This window comes from Bombus vancouverensis, chromosome 6, assembly GCF_051014615.1.
Source record: "Bombus vancouverensis nearcticus chromosome 6, iyBomVanc1_principal, whole genome shotgun sequence".
Classification (NCBI taxonomy): domain Eukaryota; kingdom Metazoa; phylum Arthropoda; class Insecta; order Hymenoptera; family Apidae; genus Bombus; species Bombus vancouverensis.
Window position 1 is genome coordinate 9,870,924 of NC_134916.1, and position 24,208 is coordinate 9,895,131.

The 24,208-nt window shown below is 44.9% G+C and overlaps 1 long non-coding RNA gene across 2 annotated transcripts in view; it reads left to right on the forward strand.

Moving 5' to 3' along the window:
- Positions 1 to 24,208, forward strand: part of LOC143302847 (uncharacterized) — a 178,506-nt gene that overhangs the window by 15,835 nt on the left and 138,463 nt on the right. For both annotated transcript variants that reach the window (XR_013058663.1, XR_013058664.1), the window contains exon 3: positions 12,956 to 13,119. This is a non-coding gene — a long non-coding RNA (uncharacterized LOC143302847). The remainder of the gene's footprint in view (positions 1 to 12,955; positions 13,120 to 24,208) is intronic.

The window sequence follows — 24,208 nt, forward strand, 5'->3', positions numbered from 1 at the left end:
CCATTTCCTTCTTTAACGATCCTCGTTTTTTCCCGTTTCATCGCATCGTCATTTTCTACAGTAGGATATTGCTATCTTTGCTTCTGGTTTTCAAATAACGCACGAACTATCAGCCAATAACGCGATGTCGTGATAGACGTTTCTTTCTAAGCGTTGACAGGACAGCGAATTTTTGACTCGTTGTAGATCGATCAAGTTCAATAGTCAAGAAACGAAGAACAGCTAAACCGAGTGATTTGTAAACATTTTGTCAATGTCTTCCAAGGAATCCCAATCACCAGGAATTTTCCAGAATTCGTTTCAGTTTCAGGAATTCTGTCGATACATCTTCTTAAGCGATAGAAGTCTCGCCTCGCGTTTCGTTTTCGCTTCGAACACAAGAATTGAAAAGGTTTTTTCGACGCGTAGACAGCAGAGACCGAGGGATGAAATTAGCAAGCGTCAAGGTCCGGGGTTTTTGGTTGGCTGACGTTTCGGCTGACTGGATTGTCAGTAACGCACAGGCGAGGCAAGAGACGGCGAGAAGAGACGAGAAAGGAATATAGGAGAGAAGAAGAGAAGAGAGAGAGAGAGAGAGAGAGAGAGCGAGTGGAGTTGGGTAAGGGAAAGGAAGGGAAGAGAATGGAAGGGAAGAGAAAGGGTGGAAAGGAGGAAGGTCGGCGGGGAGGTCAGCGCGTGACAAATGAGGCTGTTTGTCTGAACCTCGTACACACGGATAACGAGCCCCCTCAGAGGTCTCCATAGGTCCTCTTTGCCCGTCGAGTCTCGAGCTGCATCTCTTGGTATTTCGTCGCGCCTTCCCCCTCGGCTAGCCGAGAAAATTGCGTACTTTAAACACACCTGGCTGCCTCTGATTCTCGAGGATGTCGTTGCATCTAATTGATGCAGTAATTAGCGATGAGACGGACGGTTTCGCAATCAGGAACAACGGCAGGAAACTGGGCTGCCGCGTATCGCATCGGTAAAACGCGAGGCCAAATACGATTCCGGAAAGAAATTCGCTGACGGTCGATGCTGGTGTAGCTGGCTGGTCGTGTTTTCGGGATCGGTAAAGTGTACGTGAAACGCAGCCGAACCATCCACTACACGAACGTGTCTAGCATCGAGGAAGCTCCGTTAATTAGCAGTTGTTTCGCCGGTAGATCCTCCTCTAATTACCTATTATGTGGTCGTCTGATCGAACCGGTGACTTAGTCGCGCGTCAACGCTATCTCGCGACCCTTAATTAGCCTATCGATAAACGGAATCGGGATAAGGCAACTACTCCGTTGCTGCTCCGTCCTTCGCGTCAATGTTATGAAAAGTAGCGGAACCAGTTAGACGCGGAAAATGAGCTGTCAGTCGGACGCCGCAGTATGCTTCGCGTCTGTCGATTAATTTCTCCTTTCGCCAATCATCGTGAAAATTCTTCCTTCGTCCTGTCAAACTGAACTTGTTTTCGATCGACGTAAAATTCGTGGGCCACAGAAACCGATGGTGCAATATGCCTGTACCTTCCAATTTTCTCAAAGATTCGCGTTTAAGTCTCTTACTCTCAGTGTTCATTCTGATATTTAAATATTCGAAGTACGTGTATCCGAGTATGTCTGTAAAAACTATGGCGATTAAAATCGCTACGATCGCGTACGAATTTTTATACGAAATAAACGATGGTCGAACATCGAGGGGACAGAATCGCTGACGACAAAAATCACACAGTGGTGGTCGATAGCATCAAGTTTTAAGACTATCCTACAGACTGCAGAGGCATTTAAACGAGTAGCTTTCCGGAGCTTCGTGTCGTTCCCCGTTTTAGAACATCCACTGACTTCCACTGACATTCCAGCGAAATGTGAAAAACGGTGCAGATGTGGGATGAATGGACGACGAAGGAGGCTAACGGCGGTCGGTCGGTCGAACGATAGATACGAGTCACGAACGATCTGTCGTCGGGAAATTGAATGTGCATACTGCGGCCGATTCGATTCTCTTCGATCCTTAAATTCCACGTCCTTTTCCCTCTTGCCATTCGCCGACAAATTTTAATAATAGCACGTCTTTATCTAAAAACCGGACTCAGAGAGGCGAACTGAAACAATGGACCGACTAGGAAAATGATGCTCGAAAGGAACTTGACGATAATCCGGGAATAAATTCAAGCGGTTCGCGATCTTCTTGGCTTCAGGGTAATTTATTGCCCAGGCTCCGATTCGCGGGCTGCACGCCGCAATTTTCTCGACCATCGTAGTACCAGTTTTACCCGGTGTTCGCTAATATCTCTTTCCCTTTCTCTCCTCCCGTTAGAAATTCGTCTCAGTTGATTTACACGCGACCAATTCTCGTCAAACCATGCTGAATTTCATCGTTGATACCGCACATGAATCATCACCGGGCTTACCTCATTACTATCGCCAAATGTCGAACACAGCGCAGCGCTCGTCAGCCTTTGAACTTCATTGCGATAATTATTTTCCGAATATCGTACGGTGACACGATATTAATTACGTTATAAATTACCGCCGCTGATATAAAATACATAATGCGCGTATTGTCGCGGGAGTTAGGATCAGGCTCGCGGTGGACGCGCGGCGTATAGTAGCCTATTTGAATTGCAGATAGAAACGAGGCTGGTATCGGTGAAATTAGCGTCAAATCTATCGGCATTAATAAAGTGCAAATAGACCAACTCCGAGGCCGTTAGGTCATCGTTGTATGCTCTCGTTCGATGTAACGCGTCGATTAATTAACCGCTGGCTGTTATTTCATCCAAAAGGGAAAACAAATTATCGATGATACGTAAACGTGGATTTTTTCTGAAAGTGAAACGATCCGATCGTATCACGTGGCAATTGTTCTCCGCCAGTGCGCGTTCCTTTATTCGATCCATAAAATACGAACGAAAGCGACGAGAAGGTAAATCGATCGAAAAAAAGAAAAAAAAAAGGAAAATAGGAGAGAAATTAGGAAGGTAACGGTATAAGCAATAATCGATATCGGTGAAGGATAAAAATGGTACTGATCGTAACATATGGCGCGATATCGTAACGGTGGTGGCAGAAAGGAAATTCGAGATCGTAACTGGATCGGGTCTCTTTTTTTACTTTCGCGTCCCTTTGTCTTTCCCAGCCGAGACAGATAAGAAGATGAACTCTGATAACGATATCTGGGACTTACGATTACGATACTTTGAGTGACTGTATCTCGTTGGTTGTTCGATCTCTCGCAAACCCCGGAGTTCGGTATCCGATTCTGCCTGATTCTCCTCGTACATTTTCTTCTCTTCATTTAATTTTCACGAGCACTCGAACCGCCGTGATTTAAAGCGGCACGAAAAGGAAGCGGATCGATATTTACTCCGAGTTCGATTAACGTTGCTCCGTAAAATTTTTATGTCTCATTGAGAAGCTAAAGTAAGAAGGTACAGTGGCAAATGTTTCACGACTCTTTGCAGGAAAAATCCACTTTTCCTTCGTTTATCACATTTTGACTAGATTCTCGGGTGCGCGTATCACGCGTATAGACGCTGGGATATGCAAATTGGATCGTGGTGTCTCGGTTCGAGCTGCATATGCAGACGGTGGATATTGAAAGAAAAGGTAGTGCGGCGGCGTAGTTGGTTGAGAAAACGAGGAAAGTTTCGCGAGAAACGAATTTTCTCTTGTACCCTTTAAAACGTTTCTCTTCGATATCTCGAACTGTCGTTCCAATAACCGCGAGAATACGCTGAGTAACGATTTTGATGCAGCGTCTAAACAGCACCGGTGGATTAGTTTCCGTTTCCTCGAGGAAAAATTTGCATCGTCGATCAAAGGATATTCTCGTGAACGTTGCGAAAGGTGCGAGCCATCATAGAGAATTCATAAATATAACGGTCGCGTCGATAGGGAGTTGGCTCGAAATGGATGAACCCGAAGACAGTGTGTGCCCTAAAGGACGAGGGACATCGTATTATGGTGGCCGATCGAAACCAATAAATCACTCGGTGGTCGGTCCCCGATGACGTTCGCCATCGATCATTCGCAATTCGCAAGAAGGGATCGTTGACCCACCACGAAGGGGCGTACCAGACCTAGACTGATCGATATTCGACCATTAAGTAGAGACACTTAATTAAGATCAATAAGGCTTTTGATACGACATTAACGTTATATGACGCTTCTGCTTTGACACACCGACAGTGCACAATCGTAGGACACGTTGCACGATCCAATCGTGTTTGCTTTAACGAGTTTCCGCCTGACCAACAACGACCATCGATTTGGATTACCTTATCGTCCAACTATCCAATGACTTTATTTCAATTCGCGTTACTAAACGTGTCCCGTATGGAGATACGTGCAGCGAACGAACGTAACATTTGACAAGCCATGCTTGAAACTCATTCGCGTTAGTTGCACGCGTATCCCGTAGAGCTTTTAATGTTTCACGCGCAAGTTACTTTTATATGACTCTCGTCTGCCGGTGAAAATACGTTTATACAGGTACGTACATTGATATGCGTGTGTGCGCGCGCGCGTGTGTGTAGGATTTCCGGAAGGGAGACATTACTTTGAAGAAGTAAGACGTCAAGCCGATATTCTTGAAATAATGCGCAGACGGTGCGCTAGTTTATCTTGATATTCGTGGCGTTTTCTCGATACATAAAATAGTAGCGACTACTTATGGCCACGGTAGGCGGGCATTTCGAATGTATTCGCTTTGGATGATAAATCTCGAATAAACAAAGTTACGTTTCGCTGTAAGTATTTTCGACAAATGCGACGGAAACGTAGTTTGCGTGAAATTCTCGTAGGATAATTTAAGCTCTTCAAAGGAGCGTGTTTGCTAAGGTACTTTCGGTCGAGGACATTAATCACACAGAGGCATTAATCATTACAACTTAAGCCACTTATCGACGTATCCGAGAGAAATTACATGGATCTCTGGACGAGTTATATTCGAGTTTATCCGCGGCAGATGGAACGACAAATTGTTCGCTCGACAGAGATTAAATTTTATTTCAATGTGTTTTCGATTTTTCGTTGAAACTAACACATTCGTAAATCCAGGTCACTGATTCGTAGCTTTGATTTTTGCACCAGTTAACGGGCTACGATCTCGCCGGCCCGTGGATTTCACGTCGAAACGAAATAACGCCGAACGGTAAACGGTGATGCATTAAAACATGATCTTCGGATTTAATGTTCTACCATGAGCTAACGATACCGAGTAAAAGCTAATAGATACTAACGTACTACCGGTCCGAGTTAATCGATACGTTTACGTTGCCGCAGCTAGTAACTCGTTCGTATATTTTCGCTAGGAAGTGTCTGCTATCCTCCGTCGTATTTCAAATCACCTTCGACTGATATCGCGTAGCGTGATCTAACGAAACAGTTCTTGCATTCACAACGGTGAATATGGAGAGGGTCGTTAAACGGTAGGATCGTTGTAAGTCTGCGAAAAAAGGTTCTTATCTCGAACGTGCCGCAACTGTAACTCATCCCCAAAACGAGAATATTATCTCAAGTATAAATTCGAGAAACGCGGCAATTTCATTGATTTATCGAGCTACAGTCGAGATGGGTTGCTCGAGGGGTGGAGAAGAAGGTAGAAGAACGCGTGCCGGACAGCCGCATCTCTGAACTTTATTTATTCGCGGTGAATCGAGGCTAGCCACGGGCTCGTTACAACGGCACATTACCCAAATTGCGGGCATTTCATAGGGCCATTTGCTGGCAACCCCTTTCGCCACCGAGCCACGCAATTTATAGCGTTCTTGCATGAGATCACTCGCGAACATAATCCTTACCTCCTAAGACGAATGTTTCTTCCTGAAAGTGTGTTTCTCGTGCACGTTTCCCATTCCCCTTTGCTCTCTCGTTTCGTCGTTTCGCTCGTGCTTTACTCGGTTTTCCGCTCGCTCGATCGTCCTATCCTTTTGCCGTGTTCGCAAATCATTTGTGCGTCGTTACGGTCGTGGATCCGCAACCGGGCAATCGGCCAGAAACTCCAAGTTTCGGCAGCCATGGTTTTTGCCCTATGATCCTGTTGAAACAGACTGCCAGCCACGCAACGCGTTTAGGTATTTGTTCTACGGCCGAACGAACGAAAGGGGTTGTTTTCCTTTTCCAGGGAAAATATCCACTACATAGCCAGACTGTCGATCAGGTGGCGAAGTCGAGTCGAAAGAGTCGTTGATCCGCGAATGTTTACCGATCGGATTAAAAGAGCAGGCGTCGGTTGGATGATCATCGCGGCCGGAGCCATCGAAACCGGCGCTTGTGTCGCAAGTATCGACGCGGCGATTTAAGCGACGTCCAAACTATCGAGACGTACGGGCGTGACCTATATGAACGCACCGGTGCAACTAAAGTTACGGCCATGGAAATAAATCCGGTTTAGTCCCACGGGAAGAGACAGATTTATTTGCAGAGAAACATTGTACCATTCGCGGTCGGCGAAACCTCTTTCCTTCGCGCGTTCATGATAAAAGTACCGATTACGAGAGGGTGGGACGCGAATCACGCCCTTATTTTCACGAACAGATAGCGTCGACTAGTTCTTATCGGCGACGGACGAAGCGAGCACCGATATCCGAAGAGAAACGTTTTCCTCTGCGTTCTATGCATACGTACGTATAAATTCGATCCTCTTTTCTCTCAAATTCGGAGCAATGCTCGTCTTTGTTTGAAACGCACCGAAGATAGCCTTTGTGGATAGCGGATCATGGAATCACCGCGAATCGAAGTATCGTTTGCTTTGTCGAGGTCGCTTTGAAGGCCTCTCGTGGAAATCTCTTCGATACAGTGTCCTCCTGTGAACTTTTTTGTATCGAGAGTACCGAAACATTGGAGATGCTCCAGCTAACGTGCCTTTAGAGATCGCTTAAAGGGATGAGGACCGCACTCGATATCCCTCGACTTGTTCGTTTGCTTTTCTTTGGGATCGTATGAAGACGTAAAGGTAGCGACACTTCCGAGATAGTTGCAGGCGGTATACGTGTATTCGGTAGGGAACGCGATTGTTCCGCGATAATCGTTGCCCCGAAATCTTCCTTTACCTTGGCTGGAATAACGAATCTACGAGGTGAAATCCTACGTGATCTTGGGATGACGCCGGCAAACCTCATAGATACACAAAGCAAATACATATGTACAGGGTTATGTCTGAGCAGGAGAGGCCGCGAGGCGTAAGAGGACGAGACACGGAGAAACGGAAGGAGGTGCGGCTATGTAGACACGATTATCCAGCCACTGGTTATAGGGAGAGCTAACAAGAGCAATGGTATGGGAAGTTTGGTAAGCGCGAGCTTTCCTCTGACGCTGCTTTACCGGACGATCTCCGCTCGGTTCGGCTCGGTCCGAGCAGGCTACGTGTGATTGAAGTTCATCCGGTGAGTGAAGCAAGTCCGCGAAAGAGGAGGCGGAAGGAGGCGGAATCCTCCACCATCTTAAGCCATCCACAGTCTATGCTCGAAGATAAATCCCTCGACGTGCTACTCCTGCTAACTAACTGGATTGCTCAAAATAGCGCGCTTAGTTAGGAGAGGGGTGTTCGTTGCTCTCCGGTTATCCTCGCGTACTCCTCCATTCGTTCTTCCATTTTTGCTAAAATGCTCCCACGGCGATACCAAAAGGTTTAGCAACTGTACCGAAGCGAGACTGTCTTACCTCGTAGCGCAACCGGGCAATTCATTTTCGTTGGATAGTCCGTCGAGCTTGACGAGTCGGACGCACATATTTTATCGTTCTGGCCCGACGTTCCGCTGCCACGAGGGTGTAATTAATTATTTCAATCTCGTTGAATGGGAATTTTCCTTGGGACTGAAAGAGGTAAAGTGGAGGAGCTACAAGTTTTACAGAATACGCGTTGCGAAGATACTTTCAGACGATTGCTCTCTGTTTAACCGTGGGAGAAGTTAAGTGGTAAGGCCAGGCGACCTCTCCAGGAAACATCGAAGCAAATTTGCCGTTCTAAAAGCCCAACCGGTAATTACGTCATACCATCTCGCCATAGCAATCTCTTCGAACAACAAAATGCTTTTGGGACGAAGCGCCCTGTCTTGCTGGGTTTTCGCATTCTGGCCAAAGTAACATTACGTCTCATGAAATATCCAATGTTCGTGTTTAACTCTTGATATTGGTCGGTCTTCTAACGATAACCGGTACGTCGTTAAAAGCGACGATCGTCACGTATAGGCGTGGAAACGCACGTTAACCGGTTGATAAAGCAAACGAGCGAACGACCAACTATCCGACTAGCCGTTTCGGCTGCTTGTTTTATTTTTAATCCGCCGTTCCGTGACAAGCGAAAACGCTCGTAAAAATGTAAATTTTAACGGGCGATTAAGTTCGCGTGGCTACGATTAACGCGATGAACGTCGCCACGTGAATTTATTCCCTCGTAATTGCGATTTATTTTCACGTGGGGACGGCTTTCGTGTTCTTCGCTTTGAGCATCGAGTCGGTTCTCGATTGGAGCACGTGCGACCACTGGAAAGAATTACGAACACTTACGCGATGGCACGATTTAACGTTAAACTGGCAATTAGTTGAAGAAGTCGTTCTTAAACCATCGGTAACTTTACGAGAGAGTTGCCGGCTAGCCGGGTTAGTATAATACGCGTTGTTTAATGGATCGTTTAATCGGATATCGGAACTTGCGACTTTGAGAACTTCTGTCTGTCAGAAAATTTCCTATTGCAATTTCCAAAGCAGCTGCATCTTTACGCGCGTCGATGTCGATGTTTTCGTTTCTCGTCTATAACCTTCTCCAAGAATATTTCCCAGCGTGCCAAGAATTCCTACACGAGCGGCCGATCTCTGAGAAGTTTGCAAGGTGCGCTGACTAGTCGAACCGAATTGCGTCAAATCTAGCGGATATTTTCATTCAGATGTCTGATCCTTCGGCAACTCGTAGGATGACGGATTATCTACTGGATAATTAGATCCAGGAATTTGTAATTTTTCATACACGTTTCAAGAGGATACAGCGTGATTTGTATGTAATCATCTCTGTTACTATCCGAGTTTGTTGGACGTTCTTTGCAGTCTGTTATTTTGAATGATTTTCATAATTCAAGTCGTTTTATTCGTTCGATGTAAAAAAGCCAAAGATAATTCTGAGACTGATTTTCTTCTAACAATGGTTACGAAAGTATAATGTACTACGGTCTATAATTCACTCAAAGAAGAAAATAGATTAAGCATAATTTTAAAGATGAGATATGCAGTTCCATTTATTATAGAACCCTATATCTGAATAGATTCCGGCGTCAGAAAAATTATAACAATTTAGTAGTCTTTCTAAAAGTTATCTTTGATATATTATGCCATTAGTTCTCGAAAGAGTTAAATCGAGTCGCACGTGCTTCTCGTTTCTCCTCGCACCGCAAGAATCTCGCGAATAAAACGTATGGAACCGAAAATCCGAAACTATCTGGTCGTATTTAAACGCAAGACAAGCGTGAAACAAACAGCGCGAAACGATGACTCACCGATTAAAGAGGAACAACGAACGTTTAAACCGCGGAAGGTTCATCCGTGGCGCCATCGTAAAAGCGAAGTCGTTGCTACGTTTTACGGTGGAATGTCTGTTTTTACATACGGCGTGCTTTCGCGTTTCTCATCCACAGTGTGGATATAGTCCGTTGCGATCGTACGAGCCACCCAGCCAAAGGTAAACCGAGCCGAATCGAGTCGAATCGATGCGATGCACGACTTTTATAGATATTCTGAGCGTATATTTCTCGGTTATGGTCGGTTACGATTTCGTCGTGCATGTAAACTATCTGGTAAATCAGTGAACGCGCCGCGTAACTTGCTGCACAGACGGAGATTTCTCTGTCGAAACGTTATTGTTTCGTTGAAAGCCGTAAAATCGCACAGACATTGTCGCCACTGTAGGTAGATGCGACGTCGTAGACACGAACGGGTTACTGTCAGCGTTTAATTATTCTGTTCGGTTAAAGCACGCTGTTCATCTCCAGTTGCGATGGTTGCGCAAGATTCGGACGGTCTGCTGGGTTCTACGTCCATACGCTGTGACCTCCCGCAACGTAATTATTTACGCAGAGCGCGCAATGTGTCGCGACCTACGTGTAATTCCCTTGGCCATTTTTCTGCTCTCTTTCGGGGCAGTGCGCGCGACACAGACGACGCGTCGAGTCGCACCAGGGAGGATTGCTCCGCCGGGAGGGTTCCACTGACCACATATGCAAATGTAAGCTGAGTTAAGCGCGTTTTAATTATATGCAGCTGTGGAAAGGCGCACGACCCAATGGTACTGACACACTCATGGGCCAAAGCGAGCTGCGTGTCGCTCCGCCGGTGTTAATTGCTTTAAGATTTATCACCGATACTATCTTGCACGTGTCGCCAGTCAGCCTATTGTTCGACTATACCACACCTATAGCAAATATTACACGATAGAACGTCCATCTTGTTTGCCAATTCGATCGTATCGAGAAACATCGAAAATAAAATTCCTAATGGAAAGTTGACGTTAGAAAATACGCTAGGAGGGACAAGAGTTAGCGAAATCTTGGACACAACGGAACAGACAAAGTTTTAATAAGACATCGGTAGTTTTCAAATATACAGTCAGAGAGAGAGAGAGAAAGAGTTTCAAGCCATCGAGCAGAATTCTAACGATATACCGGAACACAAAGTTACGATCAAACAATCAGAGTTGCAACCAACAATCAGAAAGTTTGGATAGAATCGCAGAATATAGTTTCGATAAACTATCTAACATCTATTGACTACAATACTCGTTATTTTTTCATGCTTCGAATTCTCTGAAATTGGGTGGTTTTTCGAAGGACCTAGAGATTTTTAGACGTCATCCTGCGATGTTCAGGAACGATAGTCGAACCTATCGTAACGTAGAAATCCAGCCGTATCGACTTCTCTCATTTCTGAAAGGAAATTAAATACATTTTGTGAAATGCGAGAAAACGTTTGAATTCAGAAATCGAGCGAAGAATGGCCAGTGCCTTCAGGGACGTTACCATGTGCTGCGCAATATATTTGGTAAAGACACCATTTCTTTTCGTCGAACCAGGACACAGAACTCGACCAATTTAATCGCGTAATTTAATTACCAAACTGGTAGAAGTTATTCCTATTGCTGCTTTCCACTACCTTTCTCGATAGAAATAAAACTCATCAAACTTGACTTTAATGAAGATCGTCTTTCGAAAGTCGATATGTATCAGACGTAATGTCTGTTGTTCAGAAAATGGCATTTAAGTCGGCACGGGGATAGGAACAGCGTTCAATTCGCTTGCTCAGCGTCGCATGATTCTACACAACTTGTAACTTCCAAACTAATGATATTTTCGACCCACGTTTATCGAAATTGTTTTGTTTCTTTTGATAAATACTACACGCTCCTGAAATTTGATCTCAATTTTTTGAAATACTCTCTACGGTAATAATTATTTGTAGATACGAAACTTTCGGCCAGTACAAAGTACGCGTTACAAAGTAACTCGGTATCCTTAAATTTTATCTTTATCCGACTTCCATCTCCTTTTATTTACTTCATCCGGCGGTTTATTTTTCTTTCGTTGTTCTTGTTGTTCCACCTGGTTGTTTGTCTGTCGTCAAGCGACACGACGGTGATTCCACTTTCCTCCGCTTCCTATTTCATTTTAACATCGCCGGGGGAAAAATTATACGATTCTTTTGCTCATTTCTCACCATCGTTCCATGGCTACAGACGGCAGCGTGGCGTGGCGTTGCTTTGCTTCTCTGTATCTCACGTTGTAATCGTGTCTCGTCGTCTTTTCACCTGTTCTCACTGACAAAACACGTCATAGCTGGGATCTACGCGACTATCGTCGCAAACGCGGCTAAGCTAGCGTTCGTTGCATGTATGCATAATTTTACTCCATTTTCGTGTAAACAGGAAAACTTTCCCCCGAGGAATCTTTGAGAACACGGAGCTGCTCCGGTTTCCCAGCTCCTGTATAACCGTGTAAAGGTGCTTTATTACTCGCGAAAGTCTCGCGAACAAGCGCGGATATAATGGATAATAATGGATATTTCGCGTTGAGCTCGGTAACGGTCAAACGTTGCTTTGTTTGAGTTTACGACGCGACGTAGGAAACAGAAGCGTGCATCCTTCAACTTCCAACAGCAAGAGTGAAATCGATGAAAATACCACTTGAAGGAAATCTCTTCCGTCGCTATACAATTTCGTCGTTAGCGTCCAGTTAGATTCGCGCGACCATGGAAACGGCGAACGTTATGCCTTCTTGCATCGCTACATTACATCGTTTTTCTTAGTTAAAATGTCTTATCTGTTGTTTCGAAACATCTCAGAGAACTGAAGTTTTATTGTTTCCCTATGCAGTCTTTGTATTCCTTCGTTCGATTCTAGGTAAGAGAGAATCAAACAGGAGAATCTTAATATGACATAACTGAAAATGGAAATCAACCTGTTAGGCTCAAAGATTTAAGCTTACATTCTAAGAAGAAAAGAATCATCGCCCTGATCACGGACGTAAAATTCTATAGACGCAGCTGTAGCTGGTTCTACGCAATGCAACGTAGCGCTGCGTAAGACTTATCGTCATGTTTACGCATTTGATGCATTTCTGTTATTTATTTGTTGCTTTTTTCTCTCGGCACTGCTCGACAAGTTCGAGTTGATTCCAGTTTTTCCTCGCGAGAAACGCTTTACACGGCTGTATGTATGGAGCACGCGTATATCCTCGTTGGTCGAAATTCACACGCGAGAAAACGTTCCGCGGGAAATCTTGGAAAGCGATGTCCAGACTCACGTGCCCCGGCACGTTCTCGATGCTTCTCTTTAAAAATGTTCAAGATCACGCAAATAAACGTAAAACTGGTATATTGGCCGTGTCCTGTCACGACCTTATTATACTTTTAATAAATTTTCTCCCGTGTTCTTTCGGTCGAGTGTATAACGCTTTTAGCAGCGCGTGAACGGCCTTTTCACTCAGCATCCATTTTTTGACTTTCAGATGAGCGCGGCCCATGAATATTTTCCGTGGAACTACGTTATTGAACGCGTACAGCTTTCGCTGTCCGCGCATAAACTCCTCCAATGATTTGCCGCTGGTGAAAAAAAAAAAAAAAGAAGAGAAAGAGCAATGGCAAAGGTGGAATCACGTGTACGCCGACACCGGTGAGTCGATTTTTAATTTAACGCGTTTTTTCTGCCAATTGTAAATTTCGGTATCGATAATTCATCGACGAAACGATATTTTCGATAGGAATAATTTCAGTGAATTTGTTACGGGGAAACGTCGTGCATTCGAATTCGATCGTCGGATACTTCGCACCATCTGACGATAATCGACGGTGATAATATGAAAGATAAAACGGGCGGCTTGAAAAGTACAAACAGAGAATGTCGATTATCTTGAATTTCTATAGAAGCCTGATACAAATGTGGCTGTTTTCATTCGTTTGCGGTTGAACCGCGAACGAACGAAGAGCTACAAGTGGAGTATCGATATGAAGAAAGTTGCTGCGTATTCCAAGCTCGTTTTCGCAGAGAGTTTATTAGACGCGTAAAAAACGAGCGAACGGTAAGGAAAAGCCGGACAATTACGGAAATTTTAGTGTCGCAATAAAATCGCGCGCCGTTAACGGTAAAACTCTCTGGCGTCGCGTTCGCTTTCGAAACCACCGGAGCACAGCAAAGATAAACGCGGAAAGTTTCCGCGTAATGTTCAATGGGAACTTTACTACCGGCTGGATACTTTTCTTCTCGCTGTTCGTTCGTTCGCTGCCGGGTGTTTAATGTGCTCGGCTCCAGAGGTTAGGAGAGTAGGTTGTCGGTTGCTCTCGGTTCTCGGAACAATATATCTTATCGATTATACGGCCTGCGCATACGGAGAAGCGTTAATGAACCGCTGCAACCACCCTTTTGCAAATGGAACCATATATTATCAATGACTCGTCGAGGCGGTGGTTGCGGTCGAATAATCCAAACCGCGCCGATTGATCAGGTTGCACTGTAATGCCGTGGTTACTGCATCAACGTTGTAAAGTATCGCGAGCAGCACGACTATGTGGCACTAGCGGGTGACTTTTCCTGACTGAAAACTTCCGGGAATGCACGCGTCTTGGGTCAAAAGTGGTTTGTGCGTACGTACAAGCCAGTCGAGAGCAAGCTCAAGTTCGTACAAGTGGAGTTGATGTAGGGCAAGTCGATCGATACTCTTCGCTGATGATCTTTCGTTCGTACGATGGAAGTTCGTACGCGGATAAGGCAGAAAGTTCATTCGAATCACGTGCGAATAATAGCTTAGGCGTAGAATACGTTCTGAAGGGTTGTGTCTAATGTTTGAAAGAATGAAAAATCAACACAGCGCCCTGTTGTTATTAATTTCCATCGAGACTTTTCTTGACAAAGCCACTCTGAAACTGTCCCGAAGACGAATAACATCGTCACTCCTTTCGTAAGAGTAATGCACAGCCTCCATCGCTCCTTCCGACTCCTTGCTAGTATCTTGACACGGAATTCTCGAGGTGAAACTACCCTGTAACCTCGATTCCACCGTTTCCTCCTCTCGGCTGTTCCATCTGACCGTTTCCGCTTCCAGCTTCGTATTTCATTCGTCGACCTCGACGCGTCTCGGTGTGTGTAAACGCGTTCTAGTACGCGTCTGCGGTCATAATTCGGTTTAAGAGGATCTCTCGGGTAGCGACAAAAGGAGGCCGATGAGCCGAGAACGACGACTGTATCCACCGCGGAGCAACCAAAATCTCGAATACGGCGCCTCCGGAGGTCGAAGCTCGTTTCGACGTTCGAGCGGTCGAAAGAAGCGAAGAAAAAGATAATTGTATTTTATGAATTCAAGATAAGCCGAAAACTGTTTTCAACTTGAACCTCGATGAGGGCCGCTGGTAGAAAGGGAGAAGGAGAGAAAAAGTCGAGGAGGTCGCGGAAGCGATGGTCGAGAGGAATGTACGAAGAAGGGGTGTCCCGCATAACATCAACATAATTTTCAAGAGCCGCGAGAGGTCGCATTTCCATAATGGGATGCATCGAAAGCTGGGAGCTTGGCTGGTTTGCTTCCATTCTACCCTTTCTCCATCGTTCCTTGGTTATACCGCCTACACCTATCTACCTTTCTCCCCTTCCCTGCCTTTTCTCTTCCTCCCTTTCTCGTTTCCTGCGATTCTCCGTTTCTCTTTATCACCATAATCCGCTTTCAACCTTGCATCTGGGAGCAAAACGCCGAAAAAGGGTTGCTGGAGCAACGGCCGACACCGCAAAATGCTATCCATGCGATTCCTCGTGTTTCGCATGTGATGGATGAGACTCGTCTCTATTCTATCTTTGTGCGTTCCTCGTTCTTGGTTTGTCTCCTTCTTTTCCCCGACTTTGTCTCTCGTCCTGTTCGTTGAGTCTTCGTTTCGAAATGCGCGGCAGTCAGACACCCAGCCAGTCAACGTAGCTTTTCTTGGTCCAGTGACTCAACGGCTCGTGTTTAGCTCGCGTTTCGGCGACCGCTGGTCGAAATTAAGTTCCGTGCAAAAATTGCTCGATCGGTGTCGATACGAACGATATGAATGTGCCATATGGCGGTGCGCTTTACAGATGTCCGTTCGCTGCCGGTCGGACCAGGTAAAGTCCAGTGCAGTTGCCGCGTCAGCGCGACCACCGTTTTTATGTGCAGATTAAATTTATTTCGCGCGTACGTTTATTACTCTGGACGTTTGCACGCCCGGAATTTTACCGCTCTGTTTGTTTTTCTCATTTTAATTCGCTAGTAATTGCCAGAAAAAAGACAGAGAGAGCGAGAGAGAGAGAGAATCGAATTTCATCTTGATAGCCTGTAGTAGATACATCAATGTCAAAGTGGACGGGTACTCGATCGAAGAGCCTGTCGCCTCTCTGTAGCTTGCATTAAACTAAGTTCCGTCTACATAGACTACTAACTACTTCCAGACAAGAATGACGAGCTTGAACTTTGACAGTGATAACTAGCTTTCTGAAACAATGTCCGAGATAAGCGAATACATAGCGTGATTTGCGATAGCGTTGGGCAACGTTGAATTTCACCACGCACGAAGTATTATACTTGCTAAGTTCGAAACAAGGTTACAGAAACGAAAGAACTTTCGCAGAAGATTTTCGCTCTGTGGTTATCGCATTGGCATTCCGCGTTAACCCTGTTACGTTCTGTCCGTCATTTTTCACCGTATCGTATCTCTGTATCGTTAGAAAATTTCTTGAATTTCTGGAAAATAAGAAAGAATCGTTACCGATATCCGTTATTCATCGTTTCGGCTCTTCGCTAAAAATTGTCTTCTTTACCTGCAAGCTGTTTATCGGATCAAAAACGAAGGTGAGAGTAAAATACAATATGTATACATAGAGAATACGAGGCGGAGTTAAACGCGCGCGTACGTATATTACTGACGCGTAGTACCGCTGGTCTGGTTTGTGTCGTCACATTTCACTGCCATGCGAGGCTCGCGCACGACCGTTTACGCGCGTAACGATTAACTTTGCAAATGGCTGAGCCGGTATACGGATGGCCGAATGCGAGCACTCGTTTATCTTTCGAAGCTGCAAGTACGGTTGTTCGGAATCAGCGACGATCTCTCTTCGGGAGGCTGAAAAACCGATTGGTTTTTTCAAAGCAAACAAAAACTTTCTCTCTGTACGAAGTACGAGCAGAGAAATTCGCGGAATTTTAATTGTAGAAATTGTATGCGCGCCGGTGTAAAGGTATTAGAATTTGTGAGAATGAAACAACTGGTAAAGGCAAATCTATACATTCGGATCTTGGATGTTCAGGGCGGATGATTCATCCGCAGAGAATGAATGAGAAAAATGAGAGAATGAATGAGAATGAGAAAAATGAAAGTCAAAGTATCTGTGTCGGTTCAATGGATGAATTCATTTTACTAGCTTCAAAGTATCGGTGATCGAAACATCGAGTATCGGTATTGAGTTAATATATTTATTTCTTGCGGAAAAATATCATGAACGCTTGTTTACTCGTTAGCAGATCAGTTTCACTCCGCTACGAATGAATCGTCTTTTCAGTTCATCGACGGTACAGTCTCGTTCTATCTTATTCGCTGATCGTTTCGAACGTTCACTTTGGATATAAACCGGCACGATCGGACGAGTTATCTACTTTATCGATAAATAGTTTGCCATGCAAATGCAATACGTGAAATCTAAATTCGTTTTAAGAGAGCATCGCAGGGCAAACGCGATTCGTGGTGGCTAGCGAGAGATCAGCGACGATCATGAAAGGGATCGTGTGTTTGCACTCTCGATTACGAAAGGGTCATGGAAAACGATCGATTGATAAATCTCTTTCGATTCGCGGTTAGTGTTCCAACGACTGGGATCCATTGTAGAGGTATCCCTTTAAAGGGGATCGCATAGAGGTAACAGAGCCAATTGCCGAGATCGTATACGACTGCGGTCTCGATATCACGTACACCATTGAAATCGGACCTACCTATTGTAGTCTTTCAAACGATGGAATCATCATTTTGGAAGACGAACAGGTTCCCTTATACCTGCTGTTTCGGTTGTGATATCCGACACGATGCGGGCGCGAGTACCGCGACGGGGAGAAGATAAGGCACGAAATGCAAATATATGGAGAGAGACGCGTTTGTGCGAATGAAATGTTCGATTTGATCGAAGTTTATACCACGATCGTGGTAAATCCCAGAATGTACACTCCGTTCGTTTAGGTAGGACAAGAAAGACGAATTTTCTTTCGACTTAAATGGCGAACAGTCTCGTCGAATAAACCAAAGACGGCAACGACAAGGACGATCCTTGAAATGCTCGATCATCGAATGGAGTCTCAGCAGAGCCATAATAACGGTTAAGTTCTATCGAGGTTCAATTACTTTGTTTCACGTCAAAATCTGTCGAACACAGTTGATGCTACGTTGACTGGAAAATACTAGTCCTGCGATTACTCCGGTATTCGCTTTAAACGAGATTGCGACTCATTATTCTTGTACAAACAAGAGACCGGGAGAACCGGAGCAAAAGCGGATAGGGAGACAGAGAGAGGCAGGCGAATGGAAGAGGACGATGAGCATCGAAGCTTTAACAACGTAGCCGCGCGTACTCTGTGGAATTTTAGAGAGGCGGAATATATATAGGGTGTAGCCGAAGCAAGAACGACGATGGAAGGACGGTGAATTCTCGCGGCGCAAAAGTAACTGGAAGTTTTAAAAGGAATTTTCTTGGCTCAGGGAACCGCGTGTTTTCGAGAGGAGAAAGGAACTTATCCTTACGTATGCGAGAAAGGTGGAAGACAGAAGGGGAAAACTCATTTTGCGCGCACGTATGTTCGTTCGACGGCTGATGGTGCTCGATCTCAGAGACATTGGAGAGTCTTCTCCGCTTTCTACGTCGAACCGCAGCCGAGCAAATAAACTGTCGCACTTAAAAGCCTTTAGAGAACGGGTTGACCCAGCAAGGGACTTACAGTTTGCCCAAGGCGACAGATAGGACGAAGATGAAAGAGAACTGAAGTAATTACGTTCGGGTCGTGGTGAGACTTTAATCTTCGATCCTGCGACAGCGAACCGAAGGTGTTTCGACAAGAAAAAATTGGCCAGAGGAATCGAGAGTTTGGCATCCTGCGCATTTCCCTTCTCACGCCTTCGTCCTCTGTTCGTTGCACTTGCCTCCTCCATTTTCTCGCTTTGAATTTTGCCAACTTTTACGCAGAAAATCTTAACCTTCGTTTGCTATTTCTTCCACTGTCTCGGTTTCGTCGACTCACCACGCATCACCGCTCTCGCATATTTTTCCTCGCAATGAGCACGGATCCATTCTTTCCGTTTCTTATTCATGACCCCTGTCGACCCGAGGCGAACATACTCCATAGGCGGTGTAATACGTTGCGTTTGCGTGCATCCGAGGGAACAATATTCCTGTTGAGTTTCGAAGGACGACTGAAAAAGTAAGCTGGCAATCAAGAAATAAAGAGAGAGAGAGAGAGAGAGAGAAAAGGAGAAGAAGAAGAAGAGATACGTCGGTTTTTGTCGCGTCATCGTAAGACAGGAAAATTTCAACGGTATTAAATGGAAGGAAATTCTGGAAAAAGAAGTCGGCAGCTTGAAGGAGGACGATACAGCGGAATGTTCGTTTTTTGCGTAGCGCGCTTTGCGTGGCGAATGCTTGGAGTTCTTTTAAACTATAGGTCTGCCGAGAATCGTCGAAGGTATTCGCAGTTGGACCGCCTAAGAACGTGGAATAGAGGGATTCGTTTGCTCGATCGGTTCGTTTAATCCGGCAGAAGGGAATTTCTCGCGGCGGAGCGTTGCGCTGCTGTGTTCGAACGGTTTCGACGATCGGTCTGGAAACTCGGGGAAATTCCGACGTGTGTAGGTGTAGAAGTTGTTAGCCGAACGTATCGCGCTTTCACGAACAGTCGCAAATGCAGTCGAGGGACCGTAAAAGCGAACCGGTAGCGTGGACAATAGCGTAACGGGGTTCGATTCGCTTCAAAGCAATTAGTTCCGTGCACGTGCACGTATATTAATAACGAATGGTGACTGGATTTGTTAACCTGTTGGGAACGCGCGCGATAACACGAGCAACCGGGAAAGCCCGAGATTACACGGTCTGTTCCGTACTCAGAGACTCGAAAGGGTTTGCGCGGGCATGAAAATTAGTCGTGGCTTCTTGGTCAATTTACGGGCTAAGATAGCATGTCGAAGTTAGTCAAGTTTATGACTTACCGGAGGATTCACGAGCCTGCCTATGATAACGTTCGCTGTAGCGCTTCGGTGCTCCAGCATGACCGAGAAGCCGAGCACGACGAGTAGGAGGTGAGGTGCTTAGGTAGCCGGCTTCATTAACAGCCGCGGATATTATCAAATAATAACACGAGTCTCGTCATAGAAACGCGTTCGTTGTTCCTAAGGGCTAGAGTCGTTAAAGTCCATGCCACTTTTGACTAAGATTCTCGATAGAGTCGCGTCAAGTACGCATATACGAATAAAACGTGAAATACTTTTCCTCTGTTCTCTAAAGTTGTAAGATTAATACTACGCGACGTGTGTTCGTAATCGTAACAATCTTTTCTTGAAAATAGGTTTAGCTATATCGACTGGATGAAACGCTCTTGTGAAATTACCTCGACCAGGTTGATTCACGCTGAAACGGGATCTCGATCGCTGCGCTAGATTATCTACCGAAGCAAGAAAATCAGAGGAAGAACGTACAACGGACGTTTTTACGTAACAGCGAGTCTCGATCCTCGAGGCGGTCGACGTACACGAGGAGATATGAAATTAACATGTAGCCCGGTGGGAACGGGCGTGTTTTTTCGCTGTTCGATAGATCGATGAAACAGATCGCTTTGACGCGTGAACATTTGTCCAAACATTGGACAAACGTATGTTCATAAATTGATATTTTGTCAACATCATCGGCTATTTTTATTTTATCGGTGTTTCGAAAGACGAGCGGAACGGGAAATTTTCATCGCGGCAGAATCCTCGATGAGACGAGGTCGAGATGCTCGCGCCACGAGGCAAAGGATCGCTAAGCTCGTTTAATACTCGACGCTGAACAGGTTCAGAGTAGGCTCGGCGAAACGTGAAAACGTTCCCTAAAGTCGTCTTCTGTCGAGTCACGAATACGCTCGTTTGCATAGCTCGGAAACATCGAGAAAAAGGCCGGCAAAGAGGCAAGAAAAGAGGATGAAAATAGAGAACGAACTGGATGGATAGGGAGCGGAGGGGAGGAGGGTAGAAGGCCACTCGCAAGATTTGCCAAGATTTACGTGCTCGGAATTTCTCGCATGAATGCTTCGAGTGTAAGAAATTCCTCGTGCCTTCGAACGAGCTGCGACGACACTGGAAACCCTCTTTCGTGCCGGGTCGCATGGTGTCGAATCGTATCGCGTCGTATCGCGTCGTATCGCGTCAAGTCGTTTCATCCTCGCCATCTCACACTCACTCCGTGTATCGCGCGTACTGTTTGGCGCGGATCGGTAACTGCCTGCTCTGTACTTGTGTCCGGAAGCTATTTCGTACAATGGCGCGACGAAACGCAGAATCCCTGAAAGCATCGAGAAATACGATTTTACGTTGTTCGCCTTTTCAATGCAACGACCAAACCAATGCAACGATCAGTTCGCGATATCAGTCGATTTACAATCTGAATCGCGCAAACATTGTCTTCTTCGCATGATTTACATTTGAATGCGGGAACTGTACACTAACGGCGTCTAAAAATACGTAAAATTTGGAAATTTTTGTTACACGTAATTACAAAATGAAAAGACGATCGATGCTTTTTACGACGATGTTAACGTAGCTTTTCGTATTACTTTACAATCGAAGATCACAGATGAAAAATATGATAAGTCGCATTCCTTGTCTTTTCTTTTTCTCTTTTCTATGTAGAAGCATAGTTCTAAAATTCAGCTTATAATCCGTCGAGATTCTCAGGATGGCGTATTTTCTTGAAATCTCGGCACCCTTTCCTTCAACAGAGAAATGCGATGGCAAACCATAAAATTAGCTGAAATTGAGCGATAATGGTTCAAGTAGAACGGCATTCGACGTCTGGAATTAGCAAGATCGTTAGCCTAAATACGCTCTCGTAACTCGATCAATTTATACAGACTGACCCAGGATCGAGACGCAACACTTCTCGTCCTTAGCTTTAATTTATTCTCGTCGTACATATTCCTGGACGTTCCTCTACGACGAAACGAAGACTCGTATTACGTTCGTCCAGCGTATCCATTCTGATAATTTTCGTCGAACGTGTATATTGTTGTTCGTGAGTGAGTAATTATCGCGGGACAAAGTACTCCCTGGCGAGGAGCGAATCAAATCGACGCGGCGACGTGGGCATAGCCGAGGGCAGTTATTCGAGCATGGCGCACCATTAGTTGCGAAGTAACTTGGCGCACGTAATAAGGATCGGTTAATTGCGAGGGTAATCTCTTCTGCTTGTCGTTATCTGCTGCCCGTTATGCATTGCTCGCTAGAAGGGAAACGATAAGTTTTCAAGCGAACTCGGCTAGCTATAGTTATCGGTCAGTGCGCGATATTCGGTTTGTATCGCAGGGCAAGGTGCGCGTTTCCCCCAAGTTCCGTGCAATTTCCCTCGATCGTTCGATGAGTTAGCACCACCGATTTCCTCGATCGTTCGAACGACCCTTCTAATCGTCACACTCTGTCAATGACCTTGTGCAACGAGAACGGCCAATAATGGAATAATTGCTGTAAATCCATTCGTAATTGGATAATATCCGATGGTATGGACTAGAATCTATCGTTTGGGCGATAATTGTTGGATGGACGATGAAACAATGGATGGGAAGCGGAGAGGGGATAAAATATCCTCGTTATTCGAGATATTTGCTAGAAATTGGCAAACAATGTCGGCTCGCGGTCGTTGCTTCGTGTATCCGTCCATACGTACGGGAATCTTCGAGGCAAATGGTGATTGGGACGAATTCGAGAGGACGATGTTGCGTTAGCGTTGGCTTACGACGAAAACGTTTACCGATTACGCTTATTTATCGATACAGTTGCGCTGAGATCTCTCGAGAAGGTTTTATACGTTGTTCTTGTTTAACAAGGAGCAGGAAAAAAGGTAAAGAGACAACGAGTTCGCGGAATACACGATTCTTTGGATAGCTAACCTTCTTGCTTCAACGTGGGCTAGATAAATAGGTTTTAATTTGAAGCTCATGGCTGAAGTTAAATTAAACCACACCACGGAACGTTTCTTCTTTCTTTTTTTTTTTTTCTTCGTAATATCATTTCGTTGTCACGGATAAACTTTCCAAGCTCAATTTATAGTTAAGGTAATGTGAAATGTCGGAGGAAATGTCGACACTTGGCAGGTTCATTTTTGTCTCCATATTAGAAGCCTAATATATTCTCGTTACGTTTCCGACCCCTTTGTAACGTCTCCCCTGTTAACTAACTTTGGTTTAATGCGTTAGCCGGCAAACGTTTCCGACAAATTGAGTTCGTCGTCGGAGCGCCAATGAGTTTCGAGCTACCGACGATTAAGTGGCACGACGCGACGGGACGAGTCAAGGTTGAAGTTAAACCCCTCGTTTCTGACGTAGAAACATGAATTGCTTGTGTTCGCCGGTTGCTCGATAATCGTCGAAATCTAGGAAATGACGTGGTCGCTGCAAACAAATCGTTTGAAGCTGGAAAGTTACGTCAGAGAATTATATTAAACTTTTGCTGCGTAAATTTAACTTTCATATTGGCAACCGAATACACGAGTACCCGTTCCCGCTTTTCCTCCGTCAATTTGGCATATTTTTCTTGTTACGTAATTATGATTTTATATTTTTAAAATAGAATTGTTTGGCACGAATCGTTTTTTACTGTACCTGCAGGATTATAGAAGTGGAAAACTGAAAATTTCGGGAAAATAAAGTATGCTTCTTCGATCATAATGTTAGAAACAAAAATATCATCCTTTCGCTCGAAATGCATTAGGTGTTCAGATATTTATACGCTCCAATGTACGTCATTTAATGGTCAGAACTTTTGTTTCATTGAGCGAATATGTTAAATGCGACAAAAAAAAAAAAAAAAGGGAAGCGTATCATTCGAACACGGAGAAGGTACCCAGGTGTCCATCGGAGGCTCTCGTCGACTGTAAAATGAAAATTCAAGCATGACGTGAAAACACCAAACCGCATGTCAACGAAATAAAACAAAAAGAAAGACGAAGAGTATTTCGATTCGATTAATATTCCATTTTGAAACGCGATTTGAATTAATATTCGTTCCGTGCAGATGGATGTGATCTTCGCCGCGGGCTTGTCACGTTCCTCGTCGAATCGCTCTTCGTTTTATTTGACGAAATTGAGGAACGAGCGAACGAACAATTTAAAGAAAAAAGAAAAAAAATGCGGAAAATCAAAAAAAAATTGATAAAAATTTTGCAGCGTGTAATAAAAGTTGGAGCGAGACGTGCGAGCAGAAATGGAAGTTCGTTGGCTGCGCCCTAACGATCTATCAACGGCTAATTCGTCTCGCTTTGATTTTTTCCCCAGCTTGTTACGCACGGCCCATCGGTTGTTGATCGTAGATGAAATTTTTTCCCGGAATCGTGGCAGGCTATAATTTTAATCGGCCACTACATACATCGATATTCCTCCGCGAAAGGGAGAACGAATTTTCCGATTCAATTAATATTCTGTTCTGCGGTGCGATTTGAATTAAATTCACTTGGACGTTCGCCGATGTGGCCTTCGATCTCGAGTCGT